We start from the raw sequence: 24,043 nt of genomic DNA, 5'->3' as shown, positions 1-24,043 counted from the left end.
GTTTGTAGTGACAATGAGTTTATAAAATGTATTGTGGATGTCAGAACTATATACAAACAACAGTAAACAGAAGAAAATAATATAAGGATTAAACCTTGCACCCAGCCTGGAGTTAAAAACTCCAACTTTGAGTAGCACATACCACTCAAGTTAACTCCCTACCCTAAGCAGCAGTACCTCAGCTGCCACCTTATCAATTTAATACTGATTATTATTAACTAAAGTTAACCTCTTTCAATTAGATTATCTAGTAAGACAAAGCTAAACATTTGATAAATCAGCATCATATAAACAAATAGGAACTTTTAGAAACAATTCATACTACTATGTACATCTATTTAGTATAATACATTTATAATCAAATAGCATTCAAATAAACTTGATATTGAGGACCGATAAGAGAGAGAAAGAAAGTGAAAGGGAGAGAGAGAGAAAAAAAAGGGGCATATCTACATATTAATTTATTCAAAGTTTGTAAAAATAAGTTCTTATGTTCATTTAGGGTCAATAACTTAGGCTATTATGGTTCAGACATTACATATATTAGGATATTATTATTTTCTGTCATAGAAATGCAGTTAACAGCTTCTAAAAGACTTTAAATTACTTGCATCAAAGCTTTTTTCTCATACTTATTATTGCCAGTTAAATAAAATATTTATGTTCATAGATATGGTTACAAATCATACTGCATAGCTATGTAAATTCCCAGATATACTTAAATCATTGTGAAGAAAGCCATCTGTATTTTGTATATCTGAACTGCTGCTTTAAAATATGTCACATGACAACTTCTTCTAAGATAAAATCATAATGATATTTATGCTTGTCAGTTAGATAAGTCAAATGAATTGTAGTATTATATATGTTTAAATCATAAGTATTTACATACATTAATATGTTGTAGTCATGTAAACTTTCAAAAACATATGTATATATGTTTTACTTTCTATGCCTTCTAAAATATGACACTTGCTTACTATGGGATACTGAATCATTTAAAATCATTATAACTTTCATATTTTATAAATTATAACATGAATAAGTAAGTAGTTATAAAAAATAACTCACATTTAAATGTTATAGAGTTCATTTTCCATCGCAGAGTCACAATTGCAGCAGTTCTACTTCCTGGTAGAGTGTTCTTCTTAAATCTGCGATGTGTCAGTGTGAATTCAGGGGTCAAAGTTCAAATTGACTGCATTCAGCTTCTCTGTGTGAATTCTGAGTGTTGAAGCTTTTAAAACAACTGGAGGACACTATTCACGAGGTAACCCACATCCCAAATTGTCTCCCTTAACATTCTGGCGGGAATTTTAATAAATGCAAGTGACTGACATTCATTTAGCAATACAAATGAAACTAAACAGAGTAAAACCTTCGCGAAGTATTTTACAAGTTATTACAGTCTCTATGACAGTGAAACTAAGCCCACAGTTATTAATATATAATACAACTAATTTTTTATGCCCCAATTCAATTTTTTATACAAATCTTATTATATACATGTATCAGTATTATCAAAAGCATGTAAATGTACTTATATGAAAGAAAAGAAGAGAGAGAGAAAAGAAAAAAAAGAGAGTAAGAGAAGAAAGAGAAAAGATAAAAAAGGAAGCTATAAAAAATATCTACAGTGGAATATTACTTGCTGTTTATATTAATAAAGATAGATATGAAACATATTATTTACTACTATTTAGTTCTAATTATTAGTAATTAAATCATGACAGATTATTTATAAACAAGTATAAACAATAGAATCATGGCAAAATAATTAGTAACAGTATTTAAACAGCATATATACTTTTTTAAAAAGAATTAATAAGTTATTATTCCACATATCATATTTTCATCATACTTCTCTCCCTGCCCTCCCCCACTCCTTACTGAATGCTTAATCTAAAAAGAATGTCATTATTTAAAACATGAAGAGAGAAGAAAAAAAAATGTATCAAATTACTAACCTTGGGTCTCTTTATCACAAAGAGAAACAAGTTGATTGATAGCTTGTTATTTGTTCCTCAGATATTTTGACTATTTATGAAACAAAAACAGTTCTTTGTACACAGAAAATAACTTTGATTAAATCTTTTTCAGAATATTTGTGGCTTTCTGGAGATGCAGTATCTGTATTTAAAGAGATTAATAGTGAAGAAAAAAGAGAGAGAGAGAAAAAAAAAAAGAAAAAACATAGAACAAGTCATTTGTTTTTTAGTTTCTTTTTCCTCTCTGAAGTCTTCCAAGAAGCTTCTGTTGCCAATCTCTTTAATGAAGGACTAGCCCATTCCATTTCCTCTATTTTATCCAAAATCTTATTTTTTTTGATATACAGCAATGCAGAGTCTAAGTCTTCAAAAATTCTATGGCCATCAGGTAGAAAGATTTTTAGTTTGGCAGGAAACAGAAGGTAGGTTTTAAACTGTGCTTTCTTAAGCTCTCTTATTAATGGCAGAAAAACTTTTCTTTTAGTTATTACCAAGGAAGAATAGTCATTGTCAAAATGCACAGTTGCCTCATTAATTTTAACAGGTGCTTTAGCCCATGCAGATTTAAGTACCATCTCTTTGTCATAGGATGATAGAAATCTAACTATAACTGATCTAGGATACTTTTTGTTAGAGTTAAAATTAGATATGGATCTATGGGCTCTTTCAATACCAAAAGAAAATGCTTCTGGCAAGTCTAAAGTTTTGGGGAGCCATGTATTTAAAAAAGAAGTAATATTGTTACCTTCTATATTTTCTGGCAGTCCAAAATCCTAATATTATTGTGCCTAGATCTATTTTCCAGATCATCAAGTTTAGTTTGTAGATGTGTGTTCTGTTTCAGCAAAAACTCAATGTTGATTTCTTCTTCTTGGATTCTATTCTCCATGTCATTTACAGTCTCTTCTATGCCTGTAATCTGAGTCTTCTGTTGTTGCAAGTCTAGATGTAACAAATCTATTTGTTTTGTAGTTTTTTCTATGAAGTTATCAATTTTAGTATCCAGTTTGTCCATTTTGGTAGTAAGTTGCTGAATTGTAGATATCAGAGACTGAAGCTCTTTCTTGATGCTGGAATCTTGAGAATTTGTCTTACTGGAACTCATTTCAAACAGAGGTGCTGACAGAGAAATTTCCAAAGTGTTTTCTGACAGGAATATTATTGAAATTTTCTTTCTTTTTTATATATTATTCAAAAAAACAGATATTCCAAACATATTTAGAAAGAAAATTACTTCATAAATTAATTTTTAAAGTAATTATTTCCTGTCAGTGCTGTGAAATTGGTGGAGCTGAAGAAATCTGCTGCTATCCTGTGTTCATCCTTGGCCACGCCCCTCAGCTTTTCCTTTTTCAAACAAATCAAATCATTATACTAATCCATTCCTCTTTAGTAAATTCATTTTAACATAGTTCTGAGTTTCCCTAAATCTACAGGTATGTGGAATTGGAAAGTACACAAAAAATCATTTTGATATTAATGGAGTTTTAAAAATGTGTGTTAAATGTTTTAAGAACTGATTTCATATATGTAGAGTCTAAAGACTGAAATTAATTTCCTTATAAGGTAAATTGTGTTAACCAGATGAAATGATTATTACATATTTATAATTTATCATCTTTAACAAACTTATAAGAATTTAGTATAATCTGCTCCTGGATGGTTTTCCATTAACTAGTGTAAGTTGAGTCTATCCAGAAAATAATTAAATGAATACTTGCAGCAATAGAATAAGATTCTACATCTGGGTAGCTAATACCACCATACTCCAGTAATCTTATATGACTTCCATAATCAATTCTAGGCTTTTTAGCATACCATAAGAAGGAAGTTATTTTTTTTTTCATTTTCTTTAAAAGTTTTTTGTCAGGTATTAAATGCAATATATATATATATATATATATATATATATATATATATATATATATATATATATATATATATATATATATATAGTACTAGCCTATCCTCAAAAGTAAAAAAATAAATAAATTCCATTATTTAATAAGAAGTAACAATTCTTCAGTCACTTTTTCAAAATTATTAATAATTTGACTCCTATATTGATAGATTTTTATTCTTAAATAATTTAGTTCTTTTCCTTCCTAATTATATTTATATTTACACTTATTATCTAGTAATTGATTTAAAATTAAAGTTTCAGTTTTATTGTTATTAAATTTAAGCAGTGATATTTCTTCAAATTTTTCAATTTCCTCATCTATTTCTTTGATTTAATAATTTAAATCACCTATAGTTAGCAAAATATCAGCTGCAAAATGCTGAATTTTAGATTGACAATCTCTATCAATTGAACATCCATCATTTTTTTTATTGCTTCTGATACTATTTCATAAGGGTTTGATAACTAATGCAAATAGTAAAGAGGACAAGGGACACCCTTGTTTTTTGCCTTTGTTTAAAGTGAATCCTTGAAAAATGTAAGACCCAATTGTAACATATGGTTTGGAGTGTCTATACATGTTTTTTTAAATATTTCAATAAACTGTTCTGGAAATGCAAATGTTCTAAAGTTTTAAAGAAGTAATTCCAATCTGCAGAATCAAAAGCTCTTTTGATATCTAAGTTAATTATGGCCAATTTCTTGTTCATTCCTTTTGCTAAATCTAAAATAGTTACTAAACTTTTTATATTATCTTATGTTAATTTATTGTCTATAAATCCTATTTGATCTTTAATAATTAATCTACTATATCTCTTAATTTTGTGGAGAAAATAGAAGCAAATAGTTTATAGTCTATATTTAATAATAACATACATCTGTATGAGGAGACTAACTTATTATCCTTACCTTGTTTAAGTATAGGTGAGATTACAAAAAAACTCCACGAGGGAGGAAACATTTTGTCACATCTGAATTTTCCTGAAAATGTCACTCAGTATTTCTAAAATATTTAATGGAAACAGACTATATAATTCCATACTTAAACCATCTAACCCTGCAACTTTATCAGTTTTACTTTTTAAAGCCTCTTTAATTTCTATCAGGTCATTTTGTTTACTTGTAACATTTTCTTTAAATAATTATCAATTTTGTAATCATAATGTAATCATAGTCATAAGCTAAACCTGTCACCTACCATCAAATAAATAAAAAAATAAACTTTAACCCACTCACATTCATCTCATCCCTCAAAGAATGTAACTGGCATCCTCTAAAGTACCTTAGTCTAGATGATGCAGTTGAATTTTTTAATACTACCTTCCTGAACATCTCTTAATTACCATGCCCCCATTTTCCAGAACCAAAGCACAACAAACCCCCCCATGCTACAAAAAAAAAAACCATCAAAAATGAAAAAAAGGATAAAACCTGGGAGCACTAAACCAAAATCCCTCAACTAGACAGAAATTCCTAGAACTACACAGGACAAATTCCAATACTACCAATCTACTAGACTCTCTCCACAACAACCCCAAACACAACTGGTCCTCCCCATAACATCCACCCCCCACCCAAAAATCAAAATCCCTCCTCTCTCCTAATATCTCTCTCTCCTCAAAATATCACTATCTCATTCAACACACACTTCACCCAAACCATACTATCACTAGCTAAACAACACAACCTTCAACTAGTAATCTCCCCACTGCCTTCCCTTTTTCTCCTGTACCTACCTCCAACATAAAAATACTATTATCTAAACTTAAACCCACCAAATTAGCAGTAGACAGCCTCCCAAGTGAATACCTACAAATCGCAGCTGATGCTCTGGCCTACCCAGTATTCATCTCTTGATTTAAACCTCTCTCAGTCTCTCCACTCTCCAAAATGCTAGAAAGATGCATACACTCTCAGGTCTCAGACTACCTCCTTACTAACAACCTCCTTTGCAGTACTCAGCATGGTTTCTGACCAAACCATAGCACCACCACTGCCTTACTCTCCTTTACTAACATATCCTTCAGCATAAAAACAATGGCTATCTCTCCTCTGCTAATTTCCTAGACCTATCTAAAGCATTTGACATGGTCCCACACAAACAACTTATCTCTGTCCTCAATAACCTATCCTTCTCACAATCAGTCACCAACTGGTTTCAGAGTTAACTGTCTGACCGCCAACAATCTGTTGTATGGCAGAGTGACATATCTCCCCAACTACCTGTCTCCATAGGGGTTCCCCAAGGATCCATCCTTGGACCCCTACTCTTCTCTGTTTAAACCAATAATCTAGCGTCTGCCACCAAACATGGCACTCCATCATCCATGACTCGACCATTATCTGCTCAGCCCAGTCCCTACCAAAACTGCAAAAAGTCACACAGGAAGCCTTTTCCTCTGTTGAAACATGGTTATCTGATGCCCAGTTAATACTCAACCCAAACAAAACTAAACTACTCATCTTCCAACCCACCAAACATACTCAAAACAACTCCCACTTTAACATCACAGCAAAAGACAACACCACTATATACCCAACTGAACACACCAAATTGCTAGGGAAATAGACAATAAACTAAAATTTGACATTCACATATCCATGACCATAAAAAGTCCACAAAAACTAGGAGCGTTATACAGAAATAAGCAATCTCACCAAAGCAGCAAAAGATTTCAATAGCAAATTCCCACCTTATTTCCACCCTATGTTATGCCTCTCCAATATATACCAACCTAAGGCAATGTGATCTAAATAAGCTAGAGACCTGCTACAACAAAATCGCCAAATTCACCACAGGGGCATCCCACTGTAGTCGCCACTGTCTCTCACTTGCTGAACTGGGCTGGCTTAAACTCCTCACCTCCTTCAGTGGTATCAACTCTCCACTCACGCCCACAAACTAGTAAACCATCCACTACCCCCCCCCCTCCTGAATTCTCCAACCCCCAACCCACAACAGACCACTACCTAAGATCCAGCAACAAAAATCACTTGCAGATCACTAAAGCCAATAACTCTGCTGGTGAAGCACTATTCTCTTGCACCATAGCCAAATTATGGAACTCACTCCCACCCACAATTACCTCCGTACCATCATGCACCCACTTCAAAACTTTACTAAAACCTAAAACATTCTGGCTATGCCCTTGCAACTCCACTCTAAATATCATCACCCCATCCAACCACTACCTTTCTTTCCACTCCCACTAACTACCTTGATTATAGCAAAGCTCATGCTATCATAAGCTAGTATACATATATACAGGAACTTCTCATTGTAACATTTGTTAATGTCTGTTATGTACTTCACAGATAAAGATTCTAGTTGTCTACTGATGTACTATGTTCTTCATCTGTAAATATGTTGTAAGTAATTGCTATGTTAAATTGTTAATCGCTATGTAATCCAATGTAACTACTGTCTGTTTATTTTAACTGTGGAGCTTTTGAAAATGGACCTACGTCCAGTCGGACACTCCCAGTCAACAAATTTAAATAAATAAATAAATAAATAAATACGGATTAGTATTTTTATCTTTATTAAGATCCCATGGAGTTTTTTAAAAATATCTACCATTTGCTCTAACAGAGACCTGGTTTAAAGCAGCAGAAATCACCTATGCGCTACCAGGCTATAACTCATTCCACACATTTCAGTCCCAGAACATGGACCAAAGCTTCAAAGGCAGTGGTATCTCCATATTCATAAAGGATATGCACACCTCCAGACTAGTAGTCCAGCATAACGCATTTGAGATACTCGAGTTGTAATTAACATTGGCTAAGATGGCTATTTGGGTTGTAGCCTGCTATAGGTCCTCAACCATGTCCCAAGACTCTTACTCTACATTCCTAAGCACCCTGAAAGCTATTAAGATCAAACCCGACACTCTCATACTAGGTGACTTCAACTACCCCTCCATCAGCTGGGAAAACTACTCAGGCACCAATGCGCTGGCCCAACACTGCCTAGAAATCAACAAGTCCAATGCCCTGGACCAGCTCATTCTTACTCCCACTAAAGGACGCAACATCCTTGACCTGACTATCTGACTATTACTAACATGGGCAATCATTGCTCTACACCAATGGTCAATTCCTCCCTGGTTAGACCTGGCCACAAACTAATCACCGTGGGAAATCACATCTCACCCACACCCCCTGCAAAGGTATCTACCATGAAAAACCTCTCCAAAGCTGACTTTGGACATCTAAAAACAGAGATGGATAACTTCATGGCACCAATGCCAATAGAAAATAGATGCATGACTGCTGAATTATACACCAATGCACTGTATGAACACGTATATAAATGCATGGAACTAGTCATACCCAACAGAACCAAGATGTTCTCCTCCAAAAACAAGAAGGAAGTCTGGTGGTCCCTTGCCATAAATAAACACTACAACAGAAGAAGGAAACTGCCGCAGAAAAGGGTGAAGTCCCAAGACTGGAAAAATTCCCTTATTAGCCTCAACAAAAAAGTTGAGATCCCTCATCAAAACCTCCAAAGACAGCTATGAAGGCAGAATTGTGGCAGACACTAAAAACAACCACAAAGCCTTCTATAGTTATATCAAAAATCTCCATGGCAATACCCAGATTTGCTCTGAGTTACTGCACAATGGTACATCCTATACTGAGCCAACAGATATTGCCAACATACTGGCCGACAGATTCAGTGCCAGCTTTACTCTTCTCTCCCTTCTAAAGGACCAAAATTAATACTGGAAGAATGTCAGGCACCCAGAATTACTGCAGCACAGGTTAAAACTGCATTGTCTAAGGCCAGGAATACAGCTTCCATGGGACCCAACAATATCCCTGGCTGTGTTCTACATGAATTACAAAGTGAACTAGCACCACATTTGTGTGCTCTGTTCACTCACAGCCTCACCCCAAGCTTTGTCCCTACCATATGGTGCACTGCTACAGTCATCCCTCTCTATAAAGGAGGAGTGACTACAGACCCTGGAAATGATCACCCCATTAGCCTGATGAGTCTGATATGTAAGACTATGGAGCACATCATCATGCACCTAATTAGCAAGGATATAGGGAATCTCCAAACTCTAGATCCCTTGCAATTTGGTTTTGTGAAAGATAGATCATGCATTCTCAACCTGGTTGACTTCTTTGAGTCAGTCACCAGAGCGGTGGATGAAGGTAAGGCAGTTTATACAGCCTACCTTGATCTGGCTAAGGCCTTTGATACCATTCCTCACTCAGGAATTATTGATAAACTCAGCAAATTAGGCATTAACCCCTACATCATTAGGTGGGTTGGAAACTGGCTCACAGATAGAACCCACATGAAAGTAGCAGACTCCAAGTCAGACTGCCAACCAGTCATGAGTGGAGTCCAACATGGATTGGTCCTGGGTCCTGTCCTGTTTGGTATCTACTTCTCAGAAGTTCAGACCAACACAGAGGGACTCTGGCTGACCAAATTCACAGATGACTGCAATCTTGGAGCCATTACTAAGTCCCCAAGTGATGCAGATATCCTACAGAAAGGCCTCACTGAGACCAATGACTGGTGTCAAAACTATGGCCTTAAGCTTAATGTCAAAAAATGCATCGTCATACTCTTTGCAAAAAACTCAGTTCCCACTAATTACCACATCAATGGGAGCCCTTTGAACACTGAGGGTGTTATAAAAGATATGGGGATACAAGTTGACAGCAACCTCTCCTTCAGCCCCCACATTGCCACTGTGGTGAGCAAGTCCTTCTGTATGGTACATATCATTATCTACCAAAAAGTGATCTCTGCTTGACTTAAAAAGCCATGTCTGACCCAGCTCTGTTAGAAATGCTACATCTAAAGAAATCCCAATCCCTCCACACCACATGATCCAGAGACTTCAACCTCATTACCACAATCAACAGAACATGCTGGAGGGACAGGTTCATAACCTAGATACTGCCCATGTTCTGGAATACACTTGCCATACATGTCAAGCAGGGCACCTCACTAGCCCTCTTCAAGAGAAATCTTGATGAGTGGATGGGAAATAGAAAGCTCACCCCGGGGATCACTCCAGTGGTTCTACTTGATAGAGGCACTGGGAACTAATGATGGGTGGCACATTACCAGTGCACTTCTATGGGCTAGGCTTGTAAAGGCCCCAGGACCATTAGCCTAGTACACACCTATGAACCTATTCCCTCTATTTCTGATGTAAGCTTATTAGTGTAAGAATTTTGGATATTATTGATTTTTGCATTTTTGCTTAACATCTTACTTCTTTTAGCTAATCTATGCAGATTTTTTGAAGTCATTGCATAACTATGCAATTTTGCTTTTTCTACAGCTATCTCCACTTTATGCAGTAAACTGATACTTTGTCATTAATTTTTTAATGACTTCAGTGTTACTTAATTTCTTAGTTTGTTGTTCAGACCTCACTTTGTGTATTTCATTGTATATTCTAACAACTCATTATCCCACTCTCATTTGTTTTACTATCCCATCTTCCCATTCTATCTTAATATGCATTTTTAAGGAGTTCCATAGTATGACATTACTAACCTGACCATTATCATTCAAAGATGAAAAAATTCTCGATTTTTTCCTTAAGGTAACTTATAAAGTCTTTTAATTTCATGATATATATGCTGGGATTACATACATTTTTCTGACATTTTTTTATATCCATTACTATATTAATACTTGGTGCATTATGATCAGATAAAGGACAAAGAATAGTTTTAAAATAATTTACTTTATTGAGTAAATCTATGCAAGCATAAATCCTATAAATTTTAGTTTGCATCCCATGTGCATAAGAATAATGAGTGAAGAACAAGGACTTATGTTTTGCTTTTACTAATATATCAAATAAATTATTATTACTAATTCATCTATTTATTGCTTTAGCTGATGCCAATATTTTAGCTTTCTTCTGTTCACTTGTATCTTCTATACTATACTTTACCTTTGGCAAGTATAAACAGGGTCTTGGGAGATGAAACTTTTATAAGCAGTGGCCTGGGAGACAAACCATTTATAGGTTGCCTGTGTTCACTAGAGACAAAGGTGCCAAACTAGAGATGGATTTTCTGTTCCCCATTCAATTGTCCAAGTTACCCTTGAATTGGGTTAGGGAGAAACTCTACTTTACAAGGATGGTGAGCCTGTTCCAGAGATGGTGTAGTCTCTGTGATAAATACCTGTCTCTCCAGCAGGTTCTATTTATATCACAGGTAAGGTTTAGGTCTTTAGAATGTGTAATCCCACTGCTTTTTCTTTTGTGGATATGCAGGAGGTCCATCAGAATGGAGTCTGACAATGTCCTGTATACCAGGCATAGAATTCCCCTCAAATGCCTGTAGGAGACACAATACAAGGATAGGACTGTGAGGTAGTCTGCACAGGACATTTTACTTATGCCCTGTATTCTTTTAGTGAGTAACCTCTGTGGACATTATAATTGGTGAATATGCCTTGTTAGGTACATGCCAAAGGAGGCATTCTACTCAAAGATAGGTCTGATGAATGCAGAATGCAGTGAAACAATGACTTCATTGGACCTAGATGCTATACCCTTGTTTATAAGTTGCACAGCATAGAATGATTTTCTCACTACTATAGACATGTGATTGTCAAAGGCTAGATTACTGTCTATGTGTGTCCCTAAGTCCTTGACTAGTGAGTCAACTCTAATGGGTGTGTTGCCAACATGATAGTTACCAGGGGTGGATGACTTCTCAAAGGGTACTACTATGCATTTCTTGGCATTTAGCTCTAATCCATAGCTCTGACACCAGTTGCTTGTCTTTGTCAGCAATTCCTGGAGAACATTTGTGCCAGTGTTGGATTCAATTACAGCTCCTAATTTGCAATCATGTGTAAATCTAGTCAACCATAGACTACTGATATTGGCCTTGATTTCAGAGAAGTAAATGCCAAAAAGGAAGGGTCCAAGGACTGATTCCTGAGAGGCTTCACTTTTGACTGGCCACTTTTTAGAGGTGGAAACCCCAATTCTATTTTCCTGGGTCCTGCCTGTGAGCCAGTTGGCTACTTACTGGGTGACATATGGGTTTGTACATAACCTCTTGAGTTTGTCAATAATGCTCAAGTGAGGTATTGTGTCAAATTCCTTGGGCAGGTCAAGGTAGGCAGTGTGAACAATTTTCCTCTCATCCATTGCTTTGGTGACCTTTTCAAAGAAGTCCATCAGGTTGAGTAGGCCTGACCTGCCCTTGACTAAACCAAACTGGAAAGAAAAATTTGAAAGCCTAGAGGGGAGAGGTGCAGACTATCCCTGGCAAAACAGCAATGTCTGTTGATAATCTCCTTCCATGCTGATAAATATTGCACCCCATTAGAATGACACCAGAAACTATGCCAATTATTAAAGTCAGTCATATTTTGTTCATATTGTGGCATCACCCTTGGAGAAGGTAAAATGCTGCTCAATGCTAGGCTGATATCAGTCTAAGACACATATTCTTAGAGCTCCATGATGTCTCTCTTCATATATTCTAGGGAGGTACATCTCAGGTCATTTATTCCCACATGGACTATGACTGAGTTATACTGGTCTAATGACCTGAATACATGCATACTGTGGCTGATAATAGCCCCTGATAAGCAAATGACAGTGACTTTCTCCTTACTCAGCCTGGTGAGAGCGACATCAGTGTGTCTCTCAATGGAGTCTCTAATGACCAGAATGTTGGCGTGTGAAGTAGCTTGCTTTATGGGCTTAGAAGTAGAGCCTCCATGACATGTGGCTCTATGTGCTGATGTGGGTGTTGTTTTGAAAGAGTGCATTTGGGGCTGCTGAGGATATTTGTTATGTGTACTTCATCTAGGAGGTCTTTGGGGTTTACAAAGGTTACATTTAAGTGCCTCAGCATAACAGGGATTATATGTCTGCTTTGAATTGTGTGTGATGGGTGCAGTGTGTGTATACTGACAACCTTATTGACATCAGGAGTACTTTTATGTGACAGCTTTGCCACCAGTGACATTGTGTAAATACATCTCTCACATACCATAACAGTTTGTTTGAGACTTAACTGGTTATCAGTAAACATGAGACAATTTTGAGATTCCCTCAGGATGTCCATATCCACCAAGTTGGCAGCAGAGATAGTGGAAAAGTTCATATCCATGGCAACAGACCATTTTTATTGATTAGACAGTTGGAGTGAGACTATAAAGCAATGTCAGGAGTATCCAGTTTGCAACTCTGGGGACAGTGTTTGTCACTGCAAACTAATTGCCCTGCATGGAACTAAGTATTGGTGAAATTTTAATTGTGCTTTTATAGGAAAAATGTCACTCAGAGTGTCTGTGTCTGTACAGGGCACTGTCAAACACTTGAGGGGGAAACTAATACATAGACCCTGAAAATTTAAGCACAAAGTATTTAGATAGATAAACTGCAGTGGTGTTGCTGCGGTAGCGCTGTTGCCTCACAGTAAGATGTTGTCCCGTTCGATTTTCAGCTAGAGCATCTTCTGTCTGGAGACCAGCATGAATGGGAGTACCTTCGTTGAAGGTTGTACATCTGGGCTGGCAACTTGGCATGTAAAAATCTACTGCCAATCATTAGCGGACCGGAGTTCCGCTGTGCTGACCCCTAACCGGGAAAAGCTGAAAGACACAATGCAACATTCTGATCTCAGAAACAAATCAAGCAGTATTAAATGAAAACAAAGAATTAGCTTGTCAAGAATGATGAAAAGAGGGGAGCCACATGAATGGCTACTGCCTGGCTACTACTAGTGCTGGTCTCACCACAGCTTCAGTCTGCTGGGATACAATGGTCCTTTACTTCTTCTCTTACCAGAAACAAAACATTATCACCAATCCCAAGCTGAGAAGCAGGCCACAGCCTGTTTGGTGATCCACAGTCTTGCCCCACATGATGCAAGAGTTTGTGGGCATGCTGTAGCCTTTTTCTGGTAGATGTCTTGAATAGAAAGCAGACCAGTCAGGAATGTCAAGCACAGACACTCACTGCCCAACCAGAAACAGTCAAGAATCAATGCACTCTGCTTTTTCTTTCATCACGAGTAGAATATAAGCACAAATTCCAAGCTGTCACCTATGAAGCAATTATTAGGCTTTCTGGTGATCATTAGTCTCCAAGAATTAATGTCCTTGTGCTCCCCTTCTCACCAGGAAAAAACTGAAGCCCTAATCCCAGGATGACTACTGAGAGGCAGAATGTGAACTCTCCAATAACTGGTGGTCATGTAATAGATGTTTAAAGGTAAGATGAGAAAAATAGGTTATATCCTAAGCACTTCAATGTGCATTAAGCAGTTAGATATGAAAAAAGGTATAACTTTGACTTTTATATTCTGGTTCAATGGAATACAGTGGGATGGCCAATAAATTGAAATAGCTGAAGGGGAGTGATTTCATAAACTAATAATATTGTGCTTACTCACAACAGCCAGTGAAATGGGGAGGGAAGGGGGAGGAGATTTGTGGTCAAATTAACATAAGGGGCAGGCAACTAGAAAGACAGTTGTCTTTAAGAATGCAACAGCAACAGAGTTGGAGGGTGAGAAAAAAAATTCTGCGTGACTCACAAGAGACACAACTGTGGTCTCTCTCCTAGTTTTATTATTCAATTAAAATCAGAATACAAGTAAAACACGGTGTAAGGAAAACAAATGTCAATATATAAAATAGAATAAGGCAATAAAGTAATACAAAATACAAGAAAGCAAAAGCAAACTAACCTTTCCCTCACAGCAAGTTGTGGCAGAGTCGGGGTAAGCTTTTCCAGAGCATATACATTCCTTTGGGATGATTAATGGATTCCATGACCTTAGGCATTACAGTGGATTTTCTCCAAGTACAGCAGTTCCTCTCTTCTTTTTTGTTAAAAGAAGCAGATGATAACATTTCATAACCTTAAGTTATTCAGGTATTGTATATCTTGATCTATAAAGTGAGCCCCTTACAAGAAGATAATGTCTCCTCTTTTTAATTATAGATATAGCTAATTATTTCCTTTAGCTGCCATTATTTAGTCAATTTGTATTAATAGATAGATTAAAACAATCCGTACTATATATTTTTTAAAAAATCTCTTTTAAAAGATAATATGATATATTTATCCACCATATTTAATTATATACAAGACTCTAATGCATTCCTCAAACACTATCTTAACATTCCAGATTTGTTTGAATTCTTCCTTTCTATAAAGTAAACTACTAAAATTCAAATATAACAAAAACAAAGACAAGTCTACAGCTGTAACTACTGCTACACTGATAATAAAACACAACCTACCATTGATACCATAGTTCCTAGTTTGCCTGTCAAATAGTCAAACTGCTATTCTACTGCTCTGCCTAGCAACACCTAAATATTCATTAAAAAGCTAGCCAAAAGCTACTGTGAGTAACAAATCATTAATATAATACTATATATAGGCTAAAATAATAAGAGACTATTAATGTAGTTATATATTCTGCAATTTAAAACTATTCCCCATTACTACATACAAGTTTTATAATCCTCTTCTATTAATCATAACTATTAAATAATCAGACTAATAGTATGCCATATACATATTTATATAAAAGAAGTATAAATTACCCATTTAATATTCCTAAATTATTCACTCATTTAACATCACTATAACTATATCGCTAAATAAATATTACAGAGAGGGACCTGAAGAGATAAAGACATCTGTAAACTTACAGGTAAACTTGTCATATAAACTATAATGCAAAAGAGAGACCAATGTACATATATATTTATCATGTCAAAAGACACATACATATTTTATAGTTCTAACAAAAGCTCTGAATTAGTTTTTAAAGTAAAGGTGTCTATATTTAAAATTTCTGTAACATGCTTAACACATCAAATATCAAAATATTATGAAAACAGCTTATTAAACTACTTCATAAACATATGTATATTACTGAGGTCGAAGAGAATGTCTTATTATTTCTATGGAGTCAAAAAATTGCAGTCTATATTGTATTCAGAAGTTACAAATTGTTCAATTCAAATCCCATTCTCCTTTCCCAGATTCAAACACATTTAAAAATCTGCTTTACTTTCTATCAAAATGTATGTACTGATTCAGCAATAAAACACTCAAGTTTTAGCTTTGATTTATGAAATTAGTTATTTCAGGTAGTCTTAGTGCATCTAATAACATAAAACACATAAAACGCTTCAAAGTTCACATGACCAAACTTCAAAGTTCAGCTTCCAGATTATTTTGAAATATTTTCTATGATTTTCTATGCAAATTATATGAGATCTTATGCATTCACATTTCTATCATATGCAGGAATATTTAATAGCCATATTTCTTAAAAACAGTTTATTATTTAAATATATTTCTCTGTCTTACTTTTCCACTAGTATGCTACCTTATTCTATATGTCTTGTATTTCTAAAATCTCCCATCAATGAGCTATTTAATCATTAGCTCCCTATTAGATACTATATCACGTGCTCGTATTTCTTATTTTACTGATACTGGTCTTTTATTAATCTTACATAGTAGATATTGCATTGTGTATATGCATATTATTCATAAGATGTTTACTCAGCACTGATAGAGTTTTCAGTAGAGTTTAGAACCGAAGCTGTTATTAAAAAAGGAATAATTAGTAAAACATAAAATATTGCATGATAACTATAATAATGAATCAGAGGAGGTTAGAAAGAATGGGAAAGAGACAGTGGAAAAGCAATTCACAAAGAAACAATGGGAGGATATATATATATATATATATATATATATATATATATGTATATATATATATATATATATATATATATATATATATATATATATGTATATATATATCTCCCAAAATGTAATATAATCTAGAAGATTTAGGATTTTTGTTCAGAAATGTTTACATAGATATTTTTATATCTGAAGTAGACTCAGGAGAATTTTTCCTCAGGTAGACAGCAAATGTTGGAGTTGTGACTGGGAAGCAATAGGTAACTGGGAACATATGTTTAGAGATACAGTGAGTTGGTGAACTTTAAGGATTCCCTGCGGGATGCATTGTTGCAGATGCTGGGGGGCAGATTGGTATGACAAGGGAGATGATTTTTCTGAGCTATGATACAGAATTGGGATTGTCTAGACATGGTAAGGCCTTGCTGTGTCTAATTATGGTGGCTGCCAAAAAAACAATTACTAGAAAATGGAAATCAAAAGCTAAACCAACTATACTAGAAGTAGTGAATATAGTAACAGAGATAAAACAACTGGAACTAAGATCTTTAGAGAAAGGTAGGAGCAAACTACATAGGAAAAAATGGAAATTGTGGGAATAATGCATACAGGGGAGGAATGAGGTTTAAAAGAAGGTAGGACTTAAATGAGTTATGCAATGTTTGACTGAAAATGATTGGGTACATTAAAAGTGATGTACAATGTTTGCAAATGGGAGTGAGTCAGTATGGTTTGTGATGTAAAATGCTTGCAACTAGGATTGTGTAGGTGTGGTTTGTTTTCACGGGTATAAATGTATAATTGCCTATGTCATAAATGATGGCTTAATAAACGTTTCTTGTTTAAAATAAGGCAGGAATTGAATAATTTATGTAATGTTGCTTAGATTATATAATATATAACAATATATGTGAAGTATAATGTCTGTAAATATGAACTTGTTAATATAGTTAGATTACTTTTATATAAATGTAAATTTGCCTACGTCACAAATGATAACTCAATAAAGGTGCTAAAAAGATGTTTACCCTTATTAATTCTAATATTACAAGTAATCTTGACTATATATAAAAAAATTCCTGCTTATTTACTTTGAATATTTGTTTTACACACTGTGAACTGCTGTTCTGATCTAAGCTTTACATACTGTCATCTGAATCTGGCTACAGCATCTGAAAACGGCAACTTATAGCACGCAGAAGCTGCTTATTTCCTATTTAAGTTTCCCATTCTTCTTAGTTATTTTAAGCTGTTGTAATCAATAACAAACACCTAACTTTACTTCTTTCAATTAATACATACAGTTAATATGTATAGTTAAAGTTAATACTACAGCATAAGCTATTAATGTGTAAAATGTAAACAAATTATGTTACAACATCCCAATAATAAACATTACTATAGCGTTTGTCTAATCAATTATTCACTACTAAAAAATTAAACGAGGTGTTATATTGAGTAGATTTGTCATATATATACTTGAGAAAAGAAAAAAAAAGTTATTTTCTTCTTTCACAGACATCAGTGGTGAACTTTGACCTAGATTTTCTTTAGGACAGCTCAGAGCTGGAGAAATCCAGCATTCTGAAGAAATGGAGCATTCGTTAGTTCTCGAGTTTTCTTTCTAAGTATTAGTTGTTTCATAAATGACATATGAAAGGAATGTGTTACACAGGAGCAAAGAAAAAAAATCACCAGTACTTTAACACTTCTAATTAGCATTTTACTTAGATCTAACATTCAGTTAACCCAGCAAATGCACACACTAAGCAATGTTGAACAACTAAATACAATTCTTAACTTTCATAGATTGAAACTTACCAATTCTCTTGCTTATAATATAATAACTCTTTCTTATACAAAGTACTTGTTTAACATTTATAAACACTCTTATATGTTTAGTTAAATGAAATGTATTATGTCTTTTGTTATAAATATAGTAAAACAGTTAAAGTAACCCTTTATATTCCACATCATGAAAAAATGTTTTAGCTTAAAATATAAATTGCTGTACTGTAACCTTACATACTCCTATCTACTACCACCTCTTGCATCTACTCTCTCAACTAATTCTACACCTCAGTCTCATTTATCCTGTCTTTTTCTATACCCTATGCATGCTAATTGACTATCCTCCTCATCTGTCTTTTTGACCACTTCTGTGCCTATTGCTCTATGCTCTTCCAACATTATCTAATGTATCAGAACCCACTGTGTCTCTCTATTTTTATTTTACAGCTGTCCACCCCATGTGCTCCCTTCCTGCCTACACACTCAAAAGGAATACCTCCTACTTAAACCCAGAAGAACTCCCAGAAATTGCCTGCTAGCCTGGGTCTCCTACTAGCCACCTACTGTGAGGACTCCCAAATGCACACTGTTTCTGAATGTATGTACCCAACATTATTTCTGCTAAACTGTTACTTACACTACTTTAATCCCCATATATAGTGCTCATTGGCCTCCCGAGTGTGTGTTTTTTAAGCAGCCTACCGCAGACCGCTTGTTACTGCCCCCCTTCCTTTCTCTAAACCCTGTAAATCTCTTACTTACTACTTGCACCTTTATATCTCTTCTGCCTACTATCCTTTGCTCTTCCATTTCTTACCACTAGGTGGCAGCACCTGCACTTAATACTCCTAGATGTAGACTAATCTCCTGGGGCTTCAGAACATAAAGCTGGTGTGACTTTTCCTTTTTAATTTCATACTCCCTCCTTCTCTTTATCTGCTATACCCCCCCCATAATCTATAATCCCACTCCCTCCTTGCTATATCTCAAACTCTCTTTCTTTACTTATTGTTGTCCTAGTCTCTTTTTTCCCTAATGTATTCATTACTTACCCACTTACCTTCGTTCTTTGGATATCTATTGCTTATACTTTTTTTCTGCTGCACTATCTTCACTTGCTCTAATCCACTCCATTCGCCCTGCAGGCTCACTCCACTCCCCTACCCTACCGCCATATCCCACCCGCCCCCTGTGCTGTTACCCTTATACTTCTGTAACAACACCCCTTCCCCATCACTCAACCACTGTCTTCTCCCTATTATCCATCACACCTCTACTTCCTACCACACCTTACAGCTACAATACACCTATATGAACTCTCTCTACCTTCTCCACCCCAACTATACTTACTATACTATACTATACTTTCTAGCAACTTTTAAACTGCTATTCCATCCTTCTCTCCTATCACTACCTATATTATATCTTATACTATACTCCCTCCCTCAATCTACACTATCTCCTATCCTTTACCTCCCTATGGCCAAAATGTATAAGACAAGTTATACAAACCTACTACTCATAACAACTTTTCTAGCTTCACTAACCATTCCCTATTCTTTAACCATCTACAAACACTGCTCACTTAGTGAAGTTCACCTTCCCCACCAACAAACACAATCAGTTTTTCAAATAGTTTCCCACATCCACATTAACATAACCTTTATTTCCATCTATATACTTCCAAAGTACAATAGATCCACCCATATTATCTATATCCAAGATAAAAAAATACTAAATAGCTATTTTAAATTCCTAAAGACTACACAAAAACCTCAACAACACCCTCTACTAGATGGTGACATTCATCCAAACCCTAGCCCCACATATAAAATTATCAGGGACCCCCAGAACCAAACTTCTAATTCCCATACCCCCATGAAAAACCTCTAACGTCCTCCTGATAGCCCATCTCAACATCCGTAGTATAAACAATAAATTAACCCACCTTCATGCACTCTTAGATATACACTCATTTGACATCCTCTGTATTACAGAAACTTGGCTAAAGCCTATTACTCAGGACCAGGAAATCACCCCTTCAGGATATAACATTCTGACATGTGATCGGAAAACCAAAATGGGTGGGGGAGTAGCCATCTTCTTTAAAGCTGAACTTCAAGTTATGACCTTCAATACATAGCTACCCTCAAATACTAATGCTGAAATCCTTACTGTCAAACTTTAAATTAACAATTTTAAATCTATCTACATAATTTGCTCCTACCTTCTCCCTGGAAATAATATTAGTACCCTTTAAAATATCCTTGGTTGCCTCTCCACTCATCTACCTCAGGAAACTGTAGTGTTAGGTGGTTTTAATATTGACTGGACTACCTGCAGCTCCCCTAATCCTACTACCCACATAAATCCTTATGGGTTTTCCCAAATTATAACCACCCCAACTAGAATCCATAAGCCTAGCAGTAAAGAACGCACCTTAGATTGGATCCTTATAAATAGCCACCACGACACATACAGACCAGGTACCCTTCCAGATGACATTAGTAACCACTCTCTAACCTATATAATTAAACAAAAAAAAACATAGTTTCACTCCATATCTCCTCAAAACCTCACGCTCAAAAAACACTTTAATCCAGAGAACTTCCAAGATGAACTTAAGGCATGTGATTGGTCACCTCTATATCATCTTCAGCTGGATGAAGCAGTATCTTACTTCAATAAAAAATTCCTGCAAATCCTTGACTACCATGCCCCCTCTCACTTAACCCGTATTAGGACCAAAGTCGCTCCATGGCTCTCTAAAGTAACTAGGCAAAAGATCATCCTATGTAATAAAATATGGGCCAAATGGAGAGTGTCTAAAAACCCAGCTGACCATCTCTATTTTAAACAATTAAGAAACTCTACCAAAAAGGAAATTCTACTTGACAAAAGGAACTACTACCTTCACCTACAACAGACCCACCAGAAACAACCGCACAAATTCTGGTCAGGCATTAACAAATTGCTTTCGCCAGGGCATTCTAAAATTCCCACCCCATCAGGTATTACCCAGAATAACTCTAAACAAATTGCTGATGCCTTCAACAACTACTTCACCGAAGCTATTCAAAATCTAGCAAATACACTACCCCCTGTTAGCTCTAGCCTATCAAATAGCACTAATAGCTCAGCTCCTTCTTTTCACCTACAACCAGTACCAACATCACTCATCTGCTCCCTCCTTAAAAAACTCAAACCATGCACCCCCTCAGCTGACTGTCTACCAGCTGAATACCTTTCAGGTCAACTCATGTAAAGGCATAAATACTATCTGTATCTATCTTCCTCCAGGAAATAACATTAATACCCTTGCAAATATCCTTAACTGGCTTTCTATTAATCTCCCACAAGAAACCATAGTCCTAGGAGACTTTAATATCGACTGGAAGCCCTGTAGTAATACACACCCCACCACCCATATTAACCTCTATGGCTTTTCACAAATTATTAACTCCCCTACCAGAACTAATAGACCCAACAACAAAGAAAGTACCTTGGACTGGATACTTACTAATAGTCCTCATCAAATATGCAAAGTAGGAACTAAGTTATATTATCAGACATAAAACCAGCCTAACTTACCCAAACACTTTCAGAACAGTATGCACCAAAAAGCAATTTAACCCAGAACTTTTACAGACAGAACTCAAGCAATGTAATTGGTCACCACTAAAATCTCTCCCACTAAATGAAGCAGTAGAATACTTCAATTTCACATTCTTAGCCATCCTGGACCACCACGCCCCAACATGCTCTGTTAGAAATGAAGCTAAACCAGCCCCTTGGCTCTCAAATGCTACTAGGCAAAAAATCCTTCTCAAAAACAAATCCTGGTCAGAATGACATACTACTAAGAATCCTACAGATCACCAAACCTTTAGGCAACTTAGAAATAATACAAAAAAAGCCATCCTGTTAGACAAAAAGAATGTTTACCTCCAATTACAGCAAACCTACCAAAAGGAACCACAAAAGTTTTGGACTAGCATTAACAAACTTCTATACCCAGGTCAATCTATCACACCTAACCCACTAGGCTCTAACCCTGAGAATCCCACACATACTGCTAATGCCTTCAATTCTTTCTTCACAGAAGCCATCCAAACTCTTGCTAGCCATCTATCTCCAGATAACTCAAATCTGCCTACTTCTACTACAAACCCATCCCCATCATTTCAGTTACAACCAATGTCTACTTCCTTTATTTGCTCCCTTCTCCAAAAATTAAAACCTACCACACCCTTAACTGACCAAATTCCGGCAGAATTCCTGCAAAAAGGAGCTAAAGCCATTGCCTATCCCATTTCCATTCTGATCAACAGAACCATAAGTGAAGGAACTATCCCATCTATCTGGAAAATTTCTCACATCATCCCACTACATAAAGGGGGGAACTCCAATGACTTCTCTATCTTTCGTCCTATAGCTCTGCTATCTCCTCTTGCAAAAATAATGGAGAAGTGCATCCATAAGCAACTACTTAATCACCTTCTCCATAACAACTTACTTGCCAATTGTCAACATGGATTCAGACCTTTCCACAGTACCACCACTGCCCTGCTATCCTTCACAGACTGCATTAACAAAAACCGTAACAAAAATATTTTTTCCTTTGCTGTCTTCATTGATTTATCTAAAGCTTTTGATATGGTTAATCACCAACTCCTTTTACATATACTGAAATCCCTTTCACTCGAACCTCTAGCCATAAATTGGTTCAAATCTTACCTAGAAAACAGACAGCAGGCTCTACTCTGGCACAATAAACTATCTAATCACCTTCCCATTTTCCTTGGTGTTCCTCAGGGCTCCATATTAGGCCCACTCCTATTTTCCATTTATATTAGTGACCTTCAATCAGCAATTCCATACACCACCTGTATTCAATATGCAGATGACTCTACTATAATCTGTTCAGTCACTTCTCAAACTGAACTACAGTCCCTTACCCAAAAAGCATTCAATACTGTAGAACGATGGTTCTCAAACTGCTGCCTCCTCCTAAACCCATAAAAAAATAAACTTTTACTCTTCACACCAACCCGAAAGTCCAGCCCTATACATTTCACACTCATACCTAATAATGGTACTCTCATTTCTCCTGACCCAACCACTAAACTCTTAGGAATAACAATAAATAACAACGTCAACTTTGATACTCATATAAACAGCACAATAAAATCAGTCAACAAAAAACTGGGATCCTTCTATAGAATCAAACCCTTTCTTACACCAGTATCTAGGACTGCTATAGCCAGAACTCACTTAATCTCCACTCTACTCTATGTTTCTCCTATATACACTAATCTTTCTAAAAACAACCTCAACAAACTGGCAATATCCTATAATAATATTGCTAGATTTGCCACTGGCTCGCCTTTCAGAACTCATCACTGTCTTAATCTAAAACAACTAGATTGGCTAGAGTTTCTAAACCAGCTTCAATTTCACCAGCTTGCTATAGCCCACAAGACCCTGTATCAACCCACCAACACTCCAATACTCAGTAGCCTCATTACCCCTTACAACTATCTAAAGAATTTATGCTCCTCAAACAAACTGCTGATCAATACTTGCAGATCCAGCAACTCAGCATGAGACTCCCTGTTCTCTAATACTGTTGGAAAGCTATGGAATCTACTACCCAC

Source organism: Protopterus annectens, chromosome 6.part0 (genome assembly GCF_019279795.1).
Source record: "Protopterus annectens isolate FY-2018-M chromosome 6.part0, PAN1.0, whole genome shotgun sequence".
Taxonomy (NCBI): domain Eukaryota; kingdom Metazoa; phylum Chordata; order Ceratodontiformes; family Protopteridae; genus Protopterus; species Protopterus annectens.
The sequence above is the reverse complement of the archived record's forward strand: the minus strand, read 5'-3'. Positions refer to the sequence as shown.